The sequence below is a fragment of the Rhea pennata genome, chromosome 15 (assembly GCF_028389875.1).
Source record: "Rhea pennata isolate bPtePen1 chromosome 15, bPtePen1.pri, whole genome shotgun sequence".
NCBI lineage: Eukaryota > Metazoa > Chordata > Aves > Rheiformes > Rheidae > Rhea > Rhea pennata.
The window spans coordinates 2,840,837-2,847,013 of NC_084677.1; the positions used below are offsets into that span (position 1 = coordinate 2,840,837).

Genomic DNA, 6,177 nt, shown 5'->3' on the forward strand with positions numbered 1-6,177 from the left:
CGCCCGGGTGCTCAGCTCCCGCCGCTGCTCCGCCGCCGCCGCCGCCGGGCCCCCTCCGCCCGCTCCCGGGCGCGTGACGTCGCACCCCGGCGCTGGCGTCACCGCGGCGTCGAACGCCGCGGCGCTGCCGCCTCCCCGCCAGCAGGCGGCGCCGCGCTGCAGAGCGCCGGTGGCGGCGGCGTGACGTCACGCCGCCCGCCCGCCCCACAGAGGCGCGGCCGACACTGACAGGGCGAGGCGCCCGGTGCCGCCGCGCCCGCCCGCCCGGCCCGCCGCCGCCGCCGCCGCCGCCGCCGCCGCCCCGCCGCTGACCTCTCCGCCGGGGCACGGGCTCCCTCCGCTCCTCCCGCCCCACCGCAACAGCGGGGAGCACAGACACCCAGGCGGGGCGCATGCGCCGCGCGCCAACCGTCCGCTCTCCCCCTCCGCGGGCGGAGCGCGCATGCGCATTACCTGCGCAGGCGCAAAGGCTTCCCGCCACGGGAGCGGTTGTCATGGTGACGCCCCCCCCCCACGTCACCAGGGCCCAACGGTCGCCGCTCGCTCGGCCGCGCCTCGCCCCGCCGGGCAGCGACGCTCAGCGGCGCCCCCTGAGGCGGAGCCGGCCCGGAGCGGGCAGCGCCGCGGCCACCGCGCTCCCAGGGAGCCTCAGCGCAGCGGGCCCCAACCGCGGGAAAAATAAAATACAGCCTGCGGCTCCGGTCGTAACGCAAGCTGAACAGCTCTCGGGCAAAAGTAGTACCAAAACAGGAAAACGTGCTTCAGGGACGTAACGAACGCTTTGCTACTCGGGAGGAAATCAGTGGCAGTATTGAAGTTTGAAGGTGAATAGTTCTGTACCTCAAGCTTTCACTGAGCTCATTGGCCTACTGAAAGAGCATTACTTTGGTATTTTGTACTTTTTACTACCTGGAGTGGAGAAGGCAGATGGATGTCTCATATTCACAGCATTCAGTTCAGGCTCTGAGATCTCAGACCGAATTTTAACTTTGAGCTGTATTCAAAAGCGATTTCCTCCAAATGAGTAGTTAGTTGTGGCTAAAGGTCTGCAGGTATTAAAATCACCAGAGATGCAGGGGGCTTCCTCATACATGGGGGTTTCCATTTTGAACGCAGGTTTCTGTGTTGAAATCAGAGTTTTTCCTTAAAGTTTGGTATGGGTGCAACAAGAAGCAAGTCTACTACTAGGTAACGTCTCCTAACAGGCCAAGGAGCATATAGAAGTTTAGCAGCACACAGCAGATGCTGTGGCTATCTGTCAGCAACATCCCTATTAGATTGCTTCAAAACATCAAACACTCAGTAACACTAATTCTAAGTGTAAGCAACCTTTACATGAATCAGCATTTATTTTTCCATAATTACATCTTGATCCCTAATTTGACATTACCAAAACAATTTGGCACTGTCATAGCATTGCCAGTTCAGAAATCTTATAGATGAAAAAAAAAAATTACAACTTCTAAAACAAAATGAGCTACTGAGACACCATGCTTTTTCAGAACGTGTAAAGCAATTCAGTTTTTAACCCAAGCTCAAAAACTAAAGAGGTTAAAAAAAAAAATACACATACTAGTGGAAGTGAAGCCACTTCTACAGACATGCCTAAAGCATGAGCTTAGGGCCCCAGTGCTCTAAACTCTAGCATGAAAATTTTGTCTTAACTAGAAATACTTGCTATTAGTACCATTCCAAGAATTACACAGCTACACAGATGCAGAGAGAGATCCCTGAAATAGCAACACTTCTGATATATATTGCAAAGCACAGGATATTTACTATCATGCTTTATTTTTCAGCTTTCTAGAAAACTACGATCATATACAAAACAGCATTTCAAATATTAAAATATATTTTAAAAACAGCTGTGCTTGAAATCAGTGTAATGCTATTTACACTAAATATATAAACATATATAAATAAAATGAGCACATTAAATATTATTATCTATACATATACACAGTTATCTTTAGAATGCTAAACTAAGCACATCTTAAAATCTGTGTTTTGCTCTTCTCTCTCTGCTCAGTGTGACAGGCAGATCCACTGATCTACATTAAGACTTTTAACTCTGGTGGCTGTTTGGTAACTTCAGACTATCTTTTTGAAGCCTGCAATGCAAATTGGCTCAATCCAGGTCAGCAACAAGCAGAAAAGCAGCAAAGGGCCCCAGTCCCTAATAGCAGTGGATGGGAAGACAGAGCAAAGTTTAGCTTTAACCTGCCCTTCACGGGATTTCTTGAACTTCGGCCATGTCAGATGATGGAACTCAGCACAATACTCCGTGCACTGACTCTCTTGGAAGGACAAAGCAAGAAACAATGCAGCATTTTCCTCAAGAACAGTTATCTTTTTTTCCCTGTAAGGTATAAACTTTGGGATGGTGCATGCCAGTATACATTCCTCTGTCTCCTCCTGTAAGCCTGCCAGATAACCATGCAGATTCCCATTCCGTAAGTCACACGGCACGAGTTAGAGAGGATACACTTCAAATTAACTTGTTATAAAAATTTCCTCTTGTTCTCCTTGAAGATGAAATCAAATATAACTTCCAAGAAGAATCACCATCATTCAGTAAGGGCACTGGGCTTTAAATATATACTAGAAGTCTCTCTAAATACTTTTAAAATGCAATGCCCAGTTAAAAAAAAAATGCTTAAGCCTTGATTTCTTGAAGCATATTGCAAGACAAATTACAGCACCTGCTAAACTACTTGAGAAAACAAGCGCAGTGATTTAGATATATTTGCAAAGACAAAACTCAAGCGGATTCCCCCTCTGCCTCCTGTCACAGCTCTGACTTCCCAGAGTTTCTTTTGGGACCATTCCATTATGCACTTACTTACTGATTTACTTCTGGAACAGGTTTTAACCCAATTACCCCTCATTTACTTGGGCTACAAAAGAACCACCGAGTTTTTTTGGCTTCACAGACTGCTTCTTGTTAACTGCTACTACCTGACCCCAAATCCCATGCACATAATATCTTGACATTTGGAACAAAGTCAGACAGAGATTTTTAATAAGCAATCCATTAGGACATGTTTTGCCATACAGACTTACGAGGAGGAGGAAATGCTGCTTATTTCACCAAGTTTTCATCCTTCCTGCTGCATGCAAGTAGATTAAGGGCAATGGGACAATCAGGAGTCCTTATAATTTTAAGTACTTATAGAAGCCTTTGATCCTTGCATTCCTGCCAATTACCCCATTTCAACCAGGGCTGATGGATTATTTTTTATCCAGTCATACCTGTTCACACTCCAGATTGTTTCCTGGAACAGTCAAAAGGGAATGGGCTTATGATCTGAGACTGATTTCTTGCCAGAAGGGGCTCCAGCTCTGACAGTGGGAGACAGCAACGTGGGAGCACCCTTCTGGCATGGATGAAAACGAGAAAGCGACTGTCAAGGTGGATAAACTGCCCTCTTGGCTTGAATTGCATCGCGACCACAGCATCAGTCACTAAGGGCTCTAGAGAAGATGGAGGTAAATGGAGAAGGGAAGGAAAAGGAGAAACAAAAGATAATTCTGCAAACAGAAGGAGAGCAAATGCCTTTTTTTGGAAAAGAGCTTTCCACTGATGAAATAAAAGGAAAACTTGGGTTCAGCTATGCCCAAGGGACTTGAGGTGAGCAGTTCTCAGTCAAGGGAGATAGCAAGATAGACTAGCAAGATCATTTTTAGCATGCCATCCTATTCTTCCTGGGCAATAGAGTAAGTTTCCAACTAAAAAGAACTTTGTAGAGGATGATTCCAGTAAGCAGCCAAGCTTCCACGTCTTTACTAAAATCTCAGGGATTTTTGAACCTTAAGTTACTGAGAAAGCACATTATCATATCACCAGACAAGGACTGGTGATAGCAGAGCTGTCCCAGAACTGCCTTGGGAGGAGTTTTCAAATGAATAGGGTATAGAGCAGGAATGCTTTCAGGAAGAGGTTCTTCAAGTTCCTGCTATGTTCATGTTGCCTGTCTCATCCAAGTCTAGGAGGTACTTCTCTATATGCCTTTGGATCTTGGAAAAGTGATTGATTCTACTTTGTGTTGGGATTCTTGTGTCCCAGGTTGTGCCCCTAACTCAGATTCAATGTGTTTCTTGGGGAAATTTATTTAATCTCCACATGAAACTTCTCTGTGCAACAAGAATAATTTTGACTTAAGTAATACTCCCATCTTCCTTGTGAAGTAACAACTGTAAAGTGCTACAGAAGTGCTAAACATTATTAATGGCTCACAAGTTCTCTTCTTTTGGAAGCAGTGGCCATTTCGTCCCATAATGTTTTAAACAGTTGCTGCTTGAGGAGCTTAGATTGCAGATTCCTGGCCTGCGGTTTGTCCATAAATCATAGAGCTGGAACTTACCCAAGACACTCTCGATAGTCTCAGCAGGAAGTCTGGACGAGAGAAAACTTTTCTCAATCTGGCCCAGTGAACTACTTTATGGTCCAGTCCAGTTTCAAGGTCCTGAGCCAGACGTGTGAGGGATTCTGTCCAAGTTTAAAAGCACAAGGTCTCAGGAATGTCCTTTCAAACTGGATTTCACTGCCTATAAATATTTTCCATCTCCTGCCCTGGAGAATATAGGTTTGACTCTACAGCTGACACACAGCAATTTAACAAAGTCCCAGTAAAAGTCAAACCATACAGATCAATTTTTCTGCACAGAGCAGGGCTGAACACTGCTTACTGCCAGGAATCCAAATAAACCCCAGGAGATTCTTTGAGGCTGGAGATACCCAATTCTCTCCTTATCTGGAGAGATATCCCTATCTGGAAAACGTGGTAGAGCAAACGCAGAAGCAAAGGACACAACTAGCCCATTCCCCACTACTTCACATTACCATTTCCCCATGCTGCACACTCTTGGAATACTTGGTTCTGCTCAATATGCTGGAAGAGTCGGGGGTCTCTATTCTGGCTGCAGGAAGAGCACAAGCCAGATGGAAACTGGTTAGTGATACAGTGCTTCTGGGGATGGGTAATTTAGTATCTGAGAGGAGAGGATGGGATCTGGGAGGAAGAGCACAACCCCAATTTCACCACTACAAACAGCATTCAACTGCTGCTAGTGCTCCTTGCTGCATACAGGCCCCTCGTGCTATCCTCGCTTCACTGTGTTGCATGTGGTGCGTTGACAAAGGATGGGTTTGCACTCCAACAACAGAGGTCTTGTTGGTCTTCTAGTCACTAATCTCTCATGGCAAAAATTAGCACATCGGGGGCTGCTGGGATTCCCAGAGGATTCCCAATACTGGAAAGGCTAAATACATGTCAGGAAGAGTTCATGCTTGTCTTGGAATAAACATTCTCGGTCTCTGAGTGCATCAGATTTTATAAACTAGCACCAAGCTTCAGTTCAGGCATTGTATCAACAGAAGCTATTTTAGCCACTTTATCAGTGAGCTCTGGGTGACTGGCCTGCAGGCTAATGCACTCACCTACTGTACTGTTAACACCACAAATTCAGCAAAGCTTTTCATTTCTTCAGTCGGTGTTCATGAAACACGCTGCTTTACAAAGGGCTAGCCACATGGCCACATTGTATTTCTCCTAAACTATATGTGCTGTAAAGCTCTGACACGCATGTACTGTATCTAGTAATTTTTCCCTGTGTATTTACATCAGTTTTGATGGCAAATGATCTTACGTCCACTTGGAAGCCAGGAATGCTGCCCAGTCTCTAAACTGTATAGTTGAGCCTCAGACATTGTGTACTTCTAGAAGTAAAGTCTGTTTACCTATGTCAGCATAGCTGCAGGCTTACTCTTCCAAGCTTTAAATATGGACAACTTATGGGTATTTCTTTATTACACAATCAAGAAATCCCAGCGTAATCAAAGACAGGATGTTATCCACATCTTACTGGGAGCAGGATCAAGACCTGTGGCCTCCAGCTGAGCTACGCAGCTACCCTAGGGACACAAAAGGCTGCTCCTGTTCTACTCAATATCTCCCTGAACTTTCATACATTAATTCTTCTTCTGTATCTCAGCAAAACTGAATTTTAAGATGATGCTAATGGCACTCCACACAGCAAACCTTCCTCATCCCTCTTCACACAGCCAGACTTCCTGTAGCCTCCTGAGCTCATGATGTTCTGGGAAAGAGTTGGTGGTTATCCTGTCCAGCAGAGCATTCTGACTGTTAACCAAATTCAGCCTACAGAATCTTAAAC

The 6,177-nt window shown here is 45.9% G+C and overlaps 1 protein-coding gene across 6 annotated transcripts in view; it reads right to left on the reverse strand.

The window, feature by feature from the left end:
* Positions 1-418, reverse strand: part of SLX4 (SLX4 structure-specific endonuclease subunit) — a 40,045-nt gene extending 39,627 nt beyond the window's left edge. For all 6 annotated transcript variants that reach the window (XR_009959977.1, XR_009959974.1, XR_009959973.1 and 3 more), the window contains exon 1: positions 313-418. The gene's annotated coding sequence lies outside the window, so the exon portion shown is untranslated. The remainder of the gene's footprint in view (positions 1-312) is intronic.
* Between the last annotated feature and the right edge of the window lie 5,759 nt (positions 419-6,177).